Genomic DNA, 18,054 nt, shown 5'->3' with positions numbered 1-18,054 from the left:
CTTTTATTAGAGATTTTCCTGGGACCCCCTTCCAGGACAAATCCTCAATATTCAACTGTTGGTAGGACCCATTGAATCTTCTTTTTAGAAACTTTATGTCCCCTCTTATAAAGTTCTATTAACAATTTCTTTTAATCTTCTAAACATGTCTTAGGGTCAGGAGATGTTAGAAACAAATAATCCACGTAGTGTATCAATTTGATTTGCAACAGTTGACAAAATATTGAAGCTGACTCACAACATCCTTGCACTAATCTAGTATAGCAAAGCTGGGTTTGTCCCCATTGGAAAGCAAAAATATTTTTAAAACCAGGGTGCAACGGTATAGTAAAGTAATCGTTGCTCAGGTCCAACACTTTACCACCTAGCCTCTGCAGGTATCTGAGTTACAACGTCATTTGGAGATGGTATTACAGTATGTCTCTTTCTAATGAAATTATTCACAGCCCTCAAATCCATCACAAATCTCCATGCAGGAGTGCTGTCTTCATTTAGCTTATTCTTTTTAATAGCTAAAATTGGGCTATTATATTCAGATACCGTAGGTCTCAATATACCTTGCTCAAACAAGCTGTTTATAATGGGTGTTATCCCTTCTCTTGCTTCTTTACTCAACTTGTATTGTGGTATCTTAGGTGGTATTCCTTCCCTGACCTCAATTCTAACAGGAGTAATTGATTTAATCTGACCCACATCATTTTGATGTTTTGCAAACACCCCCTGTGGTATGTCTGTGGGTATGTCATACATAGAAGTCACAACTTGAATCTTTTCAGGTTCTTCTTCAAGTTGTTCTAAGTATAACTATGGATGGTGCTTCAGTGAATTCTTGGGTAGATGCAAATAAATTTCCCCAGATTTTTCACATTGTAGTGTTGCTTGTATCTTACACAAAAAAATCACCTCCTAAAAGGTTGTCTGGGCACGATGGAAAAAACAAGAAGGTATGATCTATGGTGAGAGGACCTAATTTAACCATAATGCTTTTGAGCTCAGGGACCTGATGAATTTGTCCCTTTGCTCCAGCTACAAAAACCATACCCCCTATGTCAGTATCCCCTGGACATGTCTTTAGGACAGATTTTGAAGCACCAGTATCTAAGAGAGCCTTATAGTTCTTCTTCCCTACTTTAATCCATACATATGGTTCTGGCTTATGTGTAGCTAAAGAGTTTATTGCCACCAAATTAGTACCTCTGTCTTTGCTACCCTCTGCCAGCTGCATATGTAACCCAGTTAATTCATTTTGATTTGATCCATTCCCAGTGAAGTCTTCAAAGGAACATTAACCTTTGCTTTGGCCAGATACCCTTCTGCCATTTAGAATGCTGACACTAACTGAATCCTTGGTTGTTACTAATTCTGCCATTCCATCCCTAGATTCAAATTAGTCACCTCCACTACTTTGAATATGATAATCTTTGTGTTCAAAAGCAATGTCAGCTTCATTATCAGTTAGTTTTTTCTTATCTAACTCACTTATGGCTGGATGGAAAGTACTAGCTTCTGGATTCAAACTAGATGCATTTACAAAGAGTACCTCTACCATAAAGCTATTGGGAGAATTAATCAAGTTTGGTGGGACTTCTGTGAATGTTTTTAGAGCTTTGTTATCTTTATCAACAGTAACCTTTAGGGAACTGAAATTATGTGCCTATTAGTCACTAACTTTTTCTTGAGTTCTTGTGACTCTTTCTTTCTTTTCCTTTTGCATAATTCAATCCCATTATCCACTCTACACTGGACAAAGTTTTCTAGGAATAATTTGATTTCCTTTACAGACTTTTCCTGTGTGGTTACTATATAGGTCTTATCAAATTCTCTCATGTCATTTGCAATTTGAGATGTTATTTCAATAATTTCTGTTTCTGATTCTTTAATCTGGCTCTGCCTTTCTCTTGCTTTATTGCAATGGCTATCATTCACAGAATCACTTTCTTGCACCAATATTACACTATTTCTAAAGTTCCTTGTATCTTTCTTATCTGCAGCATCATTATTACTATTTCTTCTATTTCCAAGTGCTTGGCTTCATAATTCCCTTCTAATCATCTCTGAATACTTTGGCTTAGCTCCAGTTTCTATTGCCTTTTGCATTTCCCTCAAGTCTGGAGCTTGTTGTGAGGACTTCAACTTGCAGTGTGAACAGCAAGTTGACTTCTTGTACCTAGTTCTTGCATTATGTTTTTCTCTGTTATAACTCTCCTGTTTCTTCTTCAAGAAACAGTTTATGATCAAATGCCCTTTCCGGTGACAAAAGAAACTCGCTAGTTTCTTTTTGCACTGATCTTGCCTGGCAACTAGGTTTTTTTCTGGGAAACAGGTTTTGTACATATTCTGACCATGTTCAAATTTTTGATTTCCTCAATTTCCTTCTGTTTCAAATCCTTTTCAGTCCTCTTTAACTTTTCCTTAAAGTCTTTAACTTCTTTGCTCTTGATCTGAACTATTTTCAAATAGAAAACCTGTAGCCTCTCTCATTTCAATTAGGAAAATTGAATCATATTTTGGAAAATAGTTCTTTAAAAATGTCCTTAAATTTGGTGTGCATCCCCTCAGAAATTGTCTATGTACATGGCCAGCTGCCTCGTCATTATCTGCTTCTAAACCTAAGATTGCCCCTTCCATTTCTGACAGACGGTCTATGTATGTGGCAGGATGTTGTGAATTTTAAAAGTCTCCATCTTGGTCTAGCACCCAAAAATTGTGCACACCCACACTACACGGGCATGTGCTAGTCAATGACAAATCAGAAATAACTAACTGCCCACCTGGGCTGTCCTAAGCCAAGCTAGAGCCAACCATTGGAATTTGTGAGACACAGGAAGTGAGGTAGGGAAGAGCCTCTGGAATTCGCTCACTTCCTGTGGAGAGAGCTAGACGGGAGTTGGTGTTAGGAGCTTGGACAGGGAGGACGCCCGCAGACAGCTTTCCTTCAGATCAATCACATGAGTTAAGGACTGATTCTTTCCACCTTGGCCCTTTGGGCCTAGAACTGACTCTGCCTTGGCCAGAGGTTGAGTAGCCCCTTTCCCTTTTCTCTTCTCTCCTTCTCTCCCTCTCCTTTCCCTACTCCCAGTGTGATTAAACCTCCATAAACTTCATTCTGACTTGAGTGTTTCATTTTAGGAATTTCATAAGTAAATTCCTTGGCGGCCATTGTTTAATATTACATAAATCCTGTAGCCACATTTTAACCATTACAGTGCTCATAACCTCTCCCAGAAGCCTAAAATTTCTACCATTACAATGTTCCCCTTTTTCCTGCCTGATCTTATCAAATTTGGACCATGTACCAGGTTTGGAACAGCATTGCTTAATGGCTTGAAGCAAATCCTCTCTGCATCGTTTAAGATACGACATGCAGGTAGGGTTGGCAAAATCAAAATCCTCTCTTTGATCTGGAGTGGGCCAGCTTGTCAAAGTGCTTTCAGAGCTAGTTGTCTCCACAAATTTCCTTTTTTCATGGGAAATGAATAATTCTGTTAAAAGAAATTCAATATCTTTGAAATCTGGATCAAAGATTCGAAATGCCCGTTTAAGCTCTTTATGGGCTTTAAAGGGATTGTCCACAAATTTTGGAAAATGTCGTTTAATGGACTCACATTCCTGAGGAATGAACTGTCTATGGGCCTTTGAGTGAATAACATCAGCATTAGTTGTTAGCTTGGTGACTTCCTTCAATGGACATATTTTCTCAAGTATTTACCAAGTATTAAAAATTACACATTTAACAGGTCCTGTAGTTAATTTGAGTTACTCAAATAGGCTCATTCTTCACTGACCATAGTCATGCAGATATCTAATCTTTTTAAGGAAGAAAAAGGAATCTGTTCTAAATACTTCAAACAGAATTTTTTTTTTTACTTTCAAAATATAACAGGAGCTTGCAAAAAAAAAAAATTAAAAAACTAGATGTCACTAACAGTAGCAACATCTATAGGCCAAAATAAAACAAGAATAGAAATTTTAAAATAAATTAGCTACTTATAAAAGCCTTTCTGAAATGTTTTTTAAAACTAAACTGATTTTAAGTTCAAATAATTCTCAACACTTAGAACTTATACAATAATCTTAACCAATTAGTTATATAGTTAAAAAGGAAAAAAACAACAAATCACTATCTCCCATTGATATAACATTAGTAGGTTTTAACAATCTTCTCAGCAATTAATTCATTTCCCTTACAATAGTTTTCTTAGTAATGTTTATAAAGATTTCTTTCTAGAGGATCAACCCTCCTAGAGGTTTCTACTACCAACCAGTTTATGTAAACCTAAATGTCTAAGGAATTTAAGGTTTACATTTAGTAGTTATGCTTATGATAAACATACCAAAAAGATTGAGGCCATGATGCAACTAAAAGATAAAAGAACATAACTCTACTCTTCCAAAAACCATATATCTGATTTGATTTCCTTGGCAAAATTTTCTGTTGGAATTATTTCAAAATTTTCACCAACATAAAATCCTGTAATCTTAAAAGTCAGGAATAAGAAATTGAAGTTTCCATTTTTAAAAAGTCATGCAACTAACTCATCTATTCCTTCTGATCAATTGATAACTTGCTTTAATGATATAGCATTTGAAGAATGGCAATCCTATGACAGAATCACAGAACCATAAAATAAGTAAATGACACAAGAAGGATTTTCTAACTACAAAAACAATACCAAGAAATCCTATATGTATGATTAAATTCTAGGTTTGTCTCAACCAGTCAAACTAAAAAGAAATTAAGCACTTAGAACAGCAACAATATTTTATGTAATGAAAAGAACATGAATTTGGAGTCAAAAAGCTTGAGTTAAAATGCTGTACCTGCTCTTTACTACCTGCATGACTGTATGACTATAATAATCACTTCCTTTCTCTTGGCCTAAGTTTCTTCCTTTGTAAAATTATGAGTTCAATTATATGATCTCTAAGACCCCTTATAACTCTAAAGCCAATGATTCTATGACCAGACAGGGATAATAAATATATGAGGAAAAACTATTTAGTTCTTACGTTTCCTCTAATATTGTTTTGGTTTTGTTTTTTTATCATCATTTTTTCCTCCCCAACTCCTTCCATGATACTAGGAGATTTAAAATGGGTAAAAGACTCTCTCAAACTTTCTAACCTTGTTTTCTCAACCTCCTTAAGGCCTAAGACCTTCACTTCACATTTACCCCACACCAGATCTTATGTAATTCAGAAGTATCCCACTTCCCTAAAAAGAAACTCTGATATTGCTGTATTCCATCTCTTATCATTCTACCTCCCTTTAAGTTTCACCCTTCCTATCCCTTTTTACCTTCATTAAGACTTCCACTGCCAACCTCCTTCAGTACATTCTCAAGCCATTACTTCTATCCTGATTTCACTCATCTACTTCTCCAGTCATCATCCTTTAATTAATTCCTTTTAACTCTCTTGCCCTTCTTGTTCTATCACATTTTTTTTCTTCCCAAACCTCCACCCTGGACCACTCCTACCATCTACCTCCTTTACTCCTGTTCAGGAGTTATTAAAAAAAGGTTGAAGAAATTTCAAAAACTACTGAGTGGTTTACCCTACAAATTCATGTAATTCAATCTCAACCAGGCAGTCAACACAGCTAGGTAGTCCTTTTAGTACTTCTTAATTAATTCTCTATCTCACCTCCCACAAAGGTTGTTCTAATCTTTCCCTTTCCTGATCAAACCCCGCCCCCCCATTTCTCTTCCTTCCCCATATGCCTCAGTAAGGACTTTGCTTTTTACTTGATTAAAATAATATTATTATGATAATAATAATAATAATGGGAACATTTAACAAGAGTTTATTCTTTTCCCTGAACTTTTATGACTCTCATAATTTCCCTCTTACTTATTAATTCCTCTTCAATCTCCTTTAGGGGCCCATAATTCACACTGTGCTCCCTAACTGTGATTATGTCCTAGGCCTGCTTTTGTTCTCCCACTCTACTCTCTCTCTCCATACTCTCATCAAATGCCATCGGTTTAACTATCATCTCTAAAGATGAGACAAAGACTTATAAATCTAGCTGATCTATTCAATAAACTTCAGTGTCACCTTACCAATTACTTACTAGATATTTGAAATAAAGTTCCAGAGACATTTTGAACTCAACATGTCTAAATTTATCCTTCCCTCTAAACCCAAAGTTCTTCCAAACAACTAATTTCTGACCAGAACACCACCATTTTTCTAGTGGGCTATGTTCCCAACCTTGGTATTATCCTCAATTCCTTACTCTCCTTAAGTCTTGTCTAATCAGCTGCCAAATCTTGCTGTTTCTCCCTTTTACCTCTCACATCAGACTTCTCTCCACTCACACTGCTGCGACACTAGTCAGATCCTCATTACTTCTCAACTGGATTGCTGCAATACCCTCACTGTCTTCCCTGGCTCAATCTCTCACCATTCCAGGCCATACTACACACTGCTAAAAAAATGGTTTTACTTAAACACAGTATTGTCTATATAATTCCTCTACTCAATCAAACCTAGAACTTCCTATTGCCTATCACAGTGATGGTGCAACTTTTAGAGATGGTGTGCTATACCCTCCCAAACTCCCACAGACCACATGATATACACTACCCCACACCAAATGGAGAGGGAGGAAATGCTGCCATTGGGCTTATGGGTAGAGGAGCAGGTAAGGTGAGGAATGTCCTCAGAGAGTGTAGAAAGGGGAAGGGGAGTGGCTTGAGCTCTCTGATTCTCTCCAGCTCTGCCACCTGTGAGGTGCCCACCTTCCCACCCTGTGTGCTTCCATTGGGCTGCTGGGCAGAAGAGGCAGAGGATGTGAAAAAATGTCATCAGGCATAGTGGAGAGGGGGAGGGGAGCAGCTCCGCCAGAGTCCCTCTGCCTTTCTAGTAACAAATTCTAGTGAGTGACAGTGCATGTGCATTCTATGTGCGCTCTCTGGTACCTGTGCCATTGGTTCACTATCACAGGCCTATCAGATCAAATTTTACCTCCTCTGTTTAGCTTTTAAAACCCTCACAAGCTAGCCTCAAGCATCTTTTTAGTCAAAAGAGATTTTCACTCCTCCTTCACATTCCTCAAGTGAATATTGAGGAATTTAAATTCCTCAAATAAAACTTTCCTGTGTCCCTCACACATGATATCTCAGTTGCTTTGCCTTCATCATTCCCAGTGCCCAGAATTCGTTACCTCCTCTCCTCTGCCTCACAGAATCCCTCATTTCTTTTCAGAGGCATTTCAAACATCATTTTCTGCAGGAAACCTTTTCTTATTTCCTAAAATAAAAGCTAATTGGGAATATCCTCCCAATTAAACTTCCTTTATTTATTTGTTTTTTTATTTAGCTATATTTATTCACACTTGTTTCTCCAGAAGAACATAAGTCCCTTGTGAGTAGGGATTATTTCATACTTTGTATTTGTAACCCCAGAGCCTTGCTCAACACTCAACACATAACAGTTATGCTTGCTGATCAATTGACTTATCATTTCAATACATCAAGGATCACTGTTTCTGTCTTTCTGGTACCTTCCTCCAACAATACCAAGGAGTTGGGGGAAGAGGGTGGGAGGGAGGACAACCCATTACTCTATGGCTGATCTATTGTCTTTTCAAATTTATCCAGGCTGATCTTAGAACCATAAACACACTATTCATCTCTAAGCTTATACTAAAAACCTTTCTAGCTTGGTGGAACCTGCTTGAGTTTACATTACACCAGCATTAATCTTTAGGAATCCAAGAGTCATTCTTATGCCACAAAAAGGCATCAGAATCTGAATCAATGAATGAGTTGTGTTCATTCCTAAATGGAACAGTATTAAGCATTCTCTATGTGCCAAAGGCAGGAAGACAGCTAGCTCAGTGGATATAGTGCTAAGCCTGAAATCAGGAAGACCTGAGTTCAAATCAGTCCTCAGACATATAGTAGCTGTGTCACCCTAACCAAGTCATTTAACTTCTGTTTACCTTAGTCTACTGGAGAAGGAAATGACAAAGAACTCCAAGTTGACTAAGAAAACCCCATACAGGCTCACTGAGAGCTGGATTGAGTGGATTAACTAAATGACTGAACAACAACAAAGTGTCAAGTACTATGCTAAACATTAACAATAAAAATTAAAAAAAAAATCACGACAATACCAGCCCTCAAAAAGTTTATATTCTAATAGGTGAAAACAACATGTATAGGAGAATGATAACATGGGAGGAGTCTTCCAATTTGGAAATTCACAAAGATGGTGCAAGAGGACTAGACTAGCAATAATGGCAAAACTGAGTAGTCTTATGGTCCCAAAGCTAGAGAAAGTAGGCTGAAATGAAGCACTGCTGAGGTTGACTAGATATTGCTGCCACAAGGGCAGGTGGGTGGCTCAGTGGATAGAAAATGAGGTCTAGGGATGTGAAGTTCTGGGTTCAAAGCTGGCATCAGACATTTCCCTAGTTGTGTGACCTTGGACAAGTTATTTAATCCCAACTGCCTACCCCTTGTTGCTCTTCTGCTTTGGAACTGATACTTAGTATTGATTCTAAAACAGAAAGTAAGGGTTCAAAAAAAAAAAAAAGAGATATCACTGCCACCCAAGGAACTCCCATCCACAATAGATTGGGTCCTACAATGGAAATTGTAACACTAAAAGGGTTTCCAGGTAGAATGGAAATTACTTAAGAGAAGGCATTACTTTGTTCTCTACTATTTGTATCCCTAGCAAAGTGATTGGCTCATAGAAGCCACTTCAGTCCTGAAAGACATAGTAAGTGCCCAGGGGATGCATGGTCTCTGATCTAAAAAAGGACAGAGACAGTATAAATGGGGAAAAAATTAAAATCCAGCAGTATTTTACCAAAATCAGTAAAATGTATTAGACTGTTTTCTTGTACAAAATATAGCTTCCTAAAAGCAATTATATAGGGCAGGGGTTGTTTTTGCATTTCTTTGTATTATAAAAAGGAATTCTTTATTCTTTTTTTAATTTAACATGGGACCTGGAGGTCCTCTTACCATAGAAATGTGTAGGGATAAACAAGCCCACAGTGACAGTAAGTAGGAACCAGGGAGCCCCCTGATGGGCCAGTAGCAGTTTGTCAGGGCTGTAAGTTGCTGACAGGGGGGTGAGTTCTTAACAGTTAGGTGTTGTGGGGAAGTTGGCTGCCAGGAGTGAATTGGTCATTGGGGGGTTGGTTGCTGGTGGTGTGGGTTGGTGATTAGTTGCTGGAATATAAAGGTTGTCGTGAGCTTACTGAGAGGTTTTTTGCCTTTGGGTTTGGTTTGGCCTATTGGGGTTTTTTCCCTTCCTTGAACGTAGCTGTTCATCATTGACAGACCTAATTGGGGTTGGATTAAATACAAATTGGGTTGGTTTTGATTGGGCTGGATTGGGTTGGAACTTTGTGGGGTGGTTATTATTAGTGGTAGTTATAGGCAATTTTAGATAGTAATTATAGGCAGTTATAGTTATAGGATAATTAGTATAGACATTAGGAAATTTCTTTCTCTACCTCTTTCCTATATGTCCCTCCTTTACTATATTCATGTTACTATATTCTTCACTATCTCTATTTTAATTAAACTAAATTGTTAATTGTTAAAATCTGCTGAACGTTTTCTTTTCTCTGACTTAATGGGATAATATTAATTTACAACTCTACTATATTCTCATTAAAACTTAAGTTATTAAAAGCTTCTCTCTTATTTTGTCAAAACCCCTATTTTAACCCTTACAGTATCCACAGCAGTTAGCACAGAATCTGACACATGTGTGGTCCAGTTGTTTCAATCACACCCCACTCTTCATGACCCTACTAGAGATTTTCCTGGCAAAGATACTACAATGGTTTGCCATTTCCTTCTCTGGCTCATTTTAAAAATAAGGAAACTGAGGCAGGGTTAAGTAACTTATCTAGGGACACACAGCTTTTAAGTATCTTAGGCCACATTTGAACTCAGGTCTTCTCAACTCCGAGCTTGGGATTATCCACTATGCCACCTAGCTGCCCAACACTATGCCCAAAAGCTAGTTGGCTTTAAAAAAAGTATTTCTTCCAACATGAAGTCCCTCTGTGTATATTTTATCTAATCCAAATATTCTATGCAGCTTTGTTTTGTTTAGTGTTATTTCCCTTTCCTTATTAAATGCAACAGGAAGCTGTGGTGATAATGGAGTTCAAAAGTGGTAATTATAATGCAATAGAATCAATATATGGTTTCATAATATTCTTGACAAATCTTTTCCATTTTCTTTGGTTTCTTGTGCTCCTCCTAGTTTTATCCTTAAACGTCTGAGTTAATCTAGCTTAATTGTGTCCCTTCCCAAACTGTTAAATTTATTTTTTCCCTCCATGGTTTCTGGCTGGTTTCTGGTGGATTTTCCTCCTTGCCTTTTACTGTTCCTGAATCCACTATGTATGTACCCTGAGCTATCATCTCTCTCTACCTAGTTAAGTTGCTAGCTTATAGTTTCTAGACTTCTTTGGTCAATTATTGGAGTGACTGATTTACAGTAGTTAAACTTCCTTAGGAAAAGGTGAAATTTATGTCAATGCCTGTTCTTTTATCTATTTTCCAACTTTTAGCATCAACAGATTGCTAACATCGATAAAGATAAGATGAATCCAATGGATCTCTTCTCATTTTTCTTCTTTCTTCTAAGGTAACAGTAGTTTTTAAACTTGTTCTCAAATAAACCAATTATTTAATTATACAAAAATAGCTGATTTAAAAATGATTGTCAACTTAGTAATTGTTTATTTTCTATCTTTTGGGATATAAGCAATTTCATCTTTTCTATTATCACTTATATTCATATGTTCATCAAGGCATACTTTTCAACATATTTTTCTCCATACTGCTCATATCAATTATTGTATTGTCTTAAAGTATGTGATTTAATTTGGAAGGTTTATTAACTTTTTTGTAGAATTTTTCTTCTTCCTTATCACTGACTATAATTCTTGAATGAATAGGGCATTATTATTTTTGTCTTTCATTTTCCTTTAGATATTTTATCATCCCATTCTTTCATCTTGAGCCTTACCCTATATTTTTCCTAAAAACACTTTGCTATTTTCCATGAAGAGGCAGTTAGGTGGGACAGTTGATAGTGTATACCTCCCAGAATCAGGAAGACCTAAGTTCAAATCTAGCCTCAGGAACTAGCTAGTTGTGTGACTCTAGCATATATAGCAGGTTTTTAATAAATGTGTATAGAATAATTAATAATAGCAAGCAAGCTACAATTATTGAATCCTTTTGTAGAAAGTCATATCGCTATGATGACTGTTTTAATTCATATTACCTCATCTAAACTGAGCCCTCACTGCTAAACAACAGACATAATTATTCTTCTCTGATTAATTGCCATGCTTTCTATAGCAATTCTTCTAAATGTTTTGTCTCCTCAAGCATGTGATGTGTTGTCCCTATCCTACTTGCCCCATGGGAAATGGCACTAGTTCCTATTTTACTCAAAGGAAAAAAAAACTATCTCTGAGATCCCTCATCTCCCCTAACTTGGACCTCAAAATTCCTCTAAATTTTCATCTAATGCCTTCTCCTTTGTGCTACTCTTGAAAGTGACATACCATTGTGGCTCATGTAAACTTTCTGTGTCCTTGATCTCATCTACCTTACTCCTTTTATCATTCCCTTCTTTAATCTTGAGCCTTACCTTATATTTTGCCTAAAAACACTTTGCTATTTTCCATGAAGAGGCAGTTAGGTGGGACCTCCTAGAATCAGGAAGACCTAAGTTCAAATCCAGCCTCAGGAATTGGCTAGCTGTGTGACCCTCGGCAAGTCATTTAACCATGTTGCCTCAGTTTTCTCATCTATAAAATGCACTGGAGAAGGGAATGCAAACAATTCCAGTACCTATACCAAAAACACTCCAAATGAGGTCATGAACAGTCAGACACGACTAAAACAACTAAATAACTTTTCTTTGACAACATTTTCTTTTGGTTTTCTTCCTATATTTCTAATTATCTGCTCTGTTATCAATATGTTACAGAAGAAAGTGCTAGATTTGGAACCAATAGATGTAGTTAGCAGAGTGTTTATAGGACAAAGTAGGTGCTAAATACATGTTTATTGATTTCCTGTGAATTCAGATCTGTCTCTTTCACTCATTTCCTGTGTAGCCTAGGTATGCCACCCTCTATAGGCCACAACTAATCAGTAAAATAAAGAGTTGGAGCTCTATGGCCTCAAAGATTTCTTCCAGTTCTAAATTCTATTATCCCCAACCATTGGTTTCCCCAAAATATATTTAATGGGCTGCTTATAAACATTCAGTCTTAATCTAGCTTGTGACCTTCATTCCTGAATATTTAACTGCCTTCTGGACCATCCCTATTTAGATGTTCCATTGGAATATTAAACAATTAAACTCATAATGTTTCTCTTTAAATCCTCTCATCAATTTCCCTATTTCTGTTGAGGATACCAGCATCTTCAAAGTCATGAGTTTTGAAGCCACTCTCTTCTTCTAGGAAGGCAGTATAGTACAATGTAAAGGGTTTGGGAACTGGAGCCAGAGGAACTGAGTTAGAATTCCAGCTTGCAACTTACTTACCTGTGAGACCCTGGGCAAGAAACTTCATTTCTCTAAGATCAGAAGTACTTAGCTATAAAAACAATGGGAAGGACTACATCTAAAGTGACTTCAAGCTCTATATCTATGCTAAGACATTCCTAGGTTTTTTTGAAAATTGTTAAGATGGGCATTTGTGTGGATGGAATTTATTCCCCAAGACTCACCTACCCAGCATCCCATTTGTGTGCAAACACTAACTGAATGCACCTATGTGCTGGGAGGCAGGAGATATAGTTTTGTGTGTGACTACACCCTCTCTTGCTCTCACTCTTCTTCCCTGAATGAGGATGCAGAGGCTGAGCAAGAGAGTCTACACACATGGTCATACTTAGGGTAGAATGTTCAGCTTTGTACTTCTATTTTTTTCATTTCCTCTACTTCAAGTGATTATTAATAAACTTTATGAAAAATAAGAACTTGGAGTTATTGATTTAATTTAAATTTTACATTTTTGGCGGTCCAGCTAGGAGAAAGAATTCTTAATTTTCTTTGATTTAATTTAAATCTTACATTTTTGGTGAACCACTTTGAAAAAAAGAATCCTTAATTTTCTTTTAAGAAAGCCCTTGAGTAAAGAATAGGGAGTAGATCAAAGCCTTTGATCTCTCTTGCCTCTTCTGGTGGCCTACCCATCTGCCTGCCTGGTGGACTTAGCCTGGAGCAAGTGGCCAAAATGGAAAAGCCACTTCCCACTGCTTCCTGCCACAAGCTATAACAGTCCACGCCCATCTGCCTGCCCAGACACTTTGCCTGCGCCAGCTTCCCTCCCAGGCTTCTGCCACTGAGGACCCATATACACTGATGATTCCCCAATATTCCTGTTCAGAGTGTGAGTGGCTGAATATAGCTGAGTAGCTGGTTCCCTGCCTCCTGGTGTGGCTACCCCACCCTCTAAAACCACATGACTCTCAAGCATGTGCTAGCTGCTTAAAACTTCCAACTTAGAGCTGAGTCCAGTGTGCTCCCCCTGTACACAGAGCACCAGAGCATGGGAAGCCACCTCAACAAGAGCAAGCCCCTCTACTCTACCCACCCCAACACAATCTAGATTCTAAGCCAAACTTAAACTAACCCATGGGAGCTTCCACTCTACTGGCTGTGAAAGTGGGGAGAAAGCTTTTGCTTTTTCTTGCTTTCCCTCCCAAATTTAGTCATTGGTTAAAGCCTTTCAGCTGCCCTCCATTTTTAAAATATTTAAGTGGGTGATGTCAGAGCTATGGTGTTTAAAATCATGAACTAGACTCTGAGGGAACAGTTTCCTCTCCATTTGAAACAGCCCTTATTCCCAGAGAATTTTACTGAGTTTGAACAGCTCATGGCTTCAGAATGGCTTTGCTTAGTACTGTTCCTGGGCGTGCTATTACTAAATGGATATTTTACCCTTTATCTATTTCTTCTCAAGCTATCACTCTTTGCAAATAATATAATGGTCTACTTAAAGAATCCTAGAGAACCAACCAAAAAGCTAGTCGAAATAATCAACAACTTTAGCAAAGTTGCAGGATACAAAATAAACCCACATAAGTCATCAGCATTTCTATATATCTACTAAACATCTCAGGAGCAAGAATCAGAAAGAAATTCCAATTAAAATCACTCTAGACAATATAAAATACTTAGGAATCTATCTGCCGAGACAAACACAGGAACTATATGAACACAACTAAAAAACTCTCTCCACACAATTAAAACTAGATCTAAGCAACTGGAAAAACATTGATTGCTCATAGGTAGGATGAGTTAACATAATAAAAATGACAATCCTATCCAAATTAATTTACTTATTTTGTGCCATACCCATTGAACTACCAAAAAACTATTTTACTGAATTAGAAAAAAAAACATAATAAAGTTCACTTGGAAGAACAAAAGATCAAGGAAATCAAGGGAAATAATGAAAAAAAATGTGAAGGAAGGAGGCCTTGCAGTCCCAGATCTCAAACTATACTATAAAGCAGGGGTCATCAAAACAATTTGGTACTGGCTAAGAGACAGAAAGGAGGATCAGTGGAATAGACTAGGGGTAAGTGACCTCAGCAAAACTGCCTATAAGCCGAAAGATCCCAGCTTTTGGGACCAAAATCCACTACTTGATAAAAACTGATGAAAAAATTAGAAGACAGTATGGGAGAGATTAGGTTTGGATCCACATCTCACACCCTACACCAAGATAAACTCAAAATGGGTGAATGACTTGAATATAAAGAAGGAAACTATAAGCAAATTAAGTGAACACAGAATAGTATATATGTCAGACCTTTGGGAAAGGAAAGACTATAAAACCAAGCAAGAGCTAGAAAAAAGTCACAAAATGTAAAATCAATAATTTTGATTACATCAAATTAAAAATGTTTTATACAAACAAAACCAATACAACCAAAATTAGAAGAGAAGCAACAAGTTGGGAAACAATCTTCATAACAAAAACCTCTGACAAAGGTCTAATTACTCAAATTTATAAAGAGCTAAACCAATTGTATTAAAAAATCAAGCCATTCTCCAATTAATAAATGGGCATGGGAAATTAATAGGCCACTTTCAGTTAAAGAAATCAAAACTATTAATAAGCACATGAAAAAATATTCTAAATCTCTTAAAATCAGAGAGATGCAAATCAAAACAACTCTTAGGTATCACTTTACACATAGCAGATTAGCTAACATGACAGCAACAAAAAGTAATGAATGCTGGATGGGGTGTGGCAAAGTTGGCACATTAATGCATTGCTGGTGAAGTTGTGAATTGATCCAACCATTCTGGAGGGCAATTTGGAACTATGGCCAAAGGGAGCTAAAAGACCATCTGCCCTTTGATGCAGCCATAGCACTGCTGGGTTTGTACCCCCCCAAAAAAATAATAAGTAAAAAGACTTGTACAAGAATATTCATAGCTGTGCTCTTTGTGGTGGCAAAAAATTGGAAAATGAGGGGATACCCTTCAATTGGGGAATGGCTGAACAAATTGTGGTATATGTTGGTGATCGAATACTATTGTGCTCAAAGGAATAATGAACTGGAGGAATTCCATGTGAACTGGAACAACCTCCAGGAAGTGATGCAGAGTGAAAGGAGCAGAACCAGGAGAATATTGTACACAGAGACTGATACACTGTAGTACAATTGAATGTAATTGATTTCTCCATTAGTGGCAATGCAGTGATCCTGAGCAACTTGGAGGTATCTGCAAGAAAAAACACTATCCACATTCAAAGGAAAAACTGTGGGAGTAGAAAAACAGAAGAAAAACAACTGCTTGAATACATGGGCTGACAGGATATGGTTGGGAATGTAGACTCTAAATGATCATCCTAGTGCAAACATCAACAACATAGAAATAGGTTTTGATCAAGGACACATGTAATACCCAGTGAAATTGCACATCAGCTACAGGAAGAGTAGAGGCAGGGGAGGGAGGGAAATAATATGATTCTTGTAACCAAGAAATAATGTTATAAATTGACTAAATAAATTCATTCAAATTTAAAAAAATAATGTTAAAGGTAAAGAAAAAAGAAAAAAAAAGCTTGAGTAATCTCGAGATTCAGAAGGAAGATTAGTCTCCATCCAAGCCTACCCAGCCTATGCCTCAAGCTGATTAACTCCTCTCTTGGCTTGCTCAGCTTTTGACTGCACATGGCCCAAACCCACTGTAATGATCAGTACAAGAGAGGATTTTGGAATCTTTGCATCAGGGGTGAGTAGCAAAAACATGGGTTGGGGAGCAAGGCATGCTGGGAAAGGAAAACTGACTTGAGAAAGATTTATATGGAATTCTTGGCTGTTAGAACTGAGACTTGGACCTAGCAGGATGTGTTTCCTAGCTGAGGGTCTCACTGAGAGCCATAGAAGAACATCCTGTGTCAGTATTCAAGTTCTTCTGCAGAGCTATCATCTGCCCAATCCCTCCAACAACATATCTACTAAGGAAAAGATCCTTCAAACCCCGAAAGGGGGCCATGGACTCAATGAGGAGAGAGCCTGGCTCTTTCCCTTCCAGCTCTCTTGCACTTATCTATTTATAGACTATTAGGCTAGATATCTATATAAAATAATTTAAATTATTTAGTTGGGTATCGGGACAGAGAAACTGTAACTGTGGAAATATGGGTTTGCCAAGACTATGAATTGCCAAAACTGTAAAGGTTTCAGCCAAACTGTAAAGATAATTTTAGTGTCTTGATTTAAAATCTAAAAATTAAGTGGTTGCCATGGGAAAAATTCCCAAATCTGAAAATACCCAAGTCAGCTGGGTTTTATGGAGATTTTAATTAATACAAATGAAGGAATTAAGGGAAGAGAGAGAGAGAAAAAAAGAGAAAAATAGTAGAAAGGGTCTAGGACAAATGGCCTAGGCCTGAGCCTTAAGGGAGAGAGAGCCAGTCTTTATCACCACAAGATCGTCCCAAACAAGCTCTAGTCCTTCACTGAAATCCTCAACTCCTCAACTGAGTTCAGAGAGCTCCTTTTAAAGAGAATTTTCTCTTATGTCACCTCCCCTAAATTTTCACATCTACCAATCATAGTAGACACTTTTACCCAGGACTGCCCATTCTTAGTTCTCACCACTCTTTAGTTCTCACCTTCTCTGGGTATATTATATCTTCTGCATATTTCACATCTCTTTTGCTAAGCTTGCCTTTTGTAAGTTGCTTGATCTTTTAGTGATTAATTTAACCTTTATAGGTACTTAGCACCCTTTTGTATTAGATCTAAAAATAGACCACCTAGCTTAGGGTTTTTGTTTCACTATAAATATGAGTTGGGGGCTTTTCATTTTGCGACTTTGTCTTCCCCTAAGGCACAGTCTTAGTAGAGTGGAGTAATTTTAAAAGTTCTCAATACATTCCTGACCAAATACCTCCATTGTTAAAAATGGGGAATATCTTAATCAAATCTTCTGAAGTAGAGTCTGAGCAGTTTTAAGATTCACGAAACCTAGGTCTACTAAATTAAACTGCCTAGGTGAGAGACCATATTAGGTTACCATTAGGGTCACCAAGTACCACTTCCCATCTCCCAATTTGCCTTGATTCCACCATTAAACTTATAAACCACAGTCAGTTTGTCAAGTTCCTTGGTTAATATTTGAGGAGATATCCGAATTAAGATCAACAGAGCATCATCTAGATCATTCCCCTCTGAGGCAAAGCCTCCATCGAGGCTTGTCTCCGGATCTTCTCTGTGCCGGGGAATCTGAGGTTACCTTTGGGTTTATTTGGTAGGAGAGGCCTATCTTCAACTCTCCACCATCTTTTCTCCTCAGGGAACCTCAATATACCTATGCAGCAATTCTCAGGAGAGGTAAAAGGAGAGTAGGTACTAGCTCTTTTCAACCTCCTCCTCTTGCCCCACACTCAAATCCTTATCCAGAAACTCCTTGTGAACTCACCTGAAGTACCATCTAAGACAGTGGACAGGACTTTTATTTTAATCACACAAATCTCCCTTTTACACCACATCTTCCCCCGCTTGCTCAACT

At 37.5% G+C, this 18,054-nt stretch overlaps 1 protein-coding gene and 1 pseudogene across 5 annotated transcripts in view; both read right to left on the bottom strand.

Annotated features, from left to right (window-relative positions):
* The window catches only part of RALGAPA2 (Ral GTPase activating protein catalytic subunit alpha 2), a 544,635-nt gene that overhangs the window by 423,770 nt on the left and 102,811 nt on the right, over positions 1-18,054 (bottom strand). The gene's annotated exons all lie outside the window — the stretch shown is intronic.
* LOC130456554 (ribulose-phosphate 3-epimerase-like) overlaps positions 1-18,054 on the bottom strand; it is a 39,331-nt pseudogene extending 21,277 nt beyond the window's left edge.

Source organism: Monodelphis domestica, chromosome 1 (assembly GCF_027887165.1).
Source record: "Monodelphis domestica isolate mMonDom1 chromosome 1, mMonDom1.pri, whole genome shotgun sequence".
Classification (NCBI taxonomy): domain Eukaryota; kingdom Metazoa; phylum Chordata; class Mammalia; order Didelphimorphia; family Didelphidae; genus Monodelphis; species Monodelphis domestica.
The sequence above is the reverse complement of the archived record's forward strand: the minus strand, read 5'-3'. Positions and strand labels throughout refer to the sequence as shown.